Here is a 338-nt window from a genome sequence, read left to right on the forward strand (position 1 = left end):
TGTGTGTGTGTGTGTGTGTGTGTGTGTGTGTGTGTGTGTGTTTGTATATATGTAAGTATTTTCATGGATATTTAGCGTGAGTGTGTGGCGATATATTGACTGTAATAACAGAACTCTTAACAGACGTTTTTCCTGCAAATATTAAAACTCATTACACGATTTATGATATTGCGAAATTTTGTAATCTAAACATATTAGACCTTTCTGCATATGTGGAAAGATTCGGAACACACACATACATACATACATATGTCTGTCAATCTATCTACTTATACATTTACCTCTCTATCTCCCTCTATCTCTTTATCGCTCTATCTCTCTCTCTCTCTCCCTCTCTA

Source organism: Octopus bimaculoides, chromosome 5 (assembly GCF_001194135.2).
Source record: "Octopus bimaculoides isolate UCB-OBI-ISO-001 chromosome 5, ASM119413v2, whole genome shotgun sequence".
Taxonomy (NCBI): domain Eukaryota; kingdom Metazoa; phylum Mollusca; class Cephalopoda; order Octopoda; family Octopodidae; genus Octopus; species Octopus bimaculoides.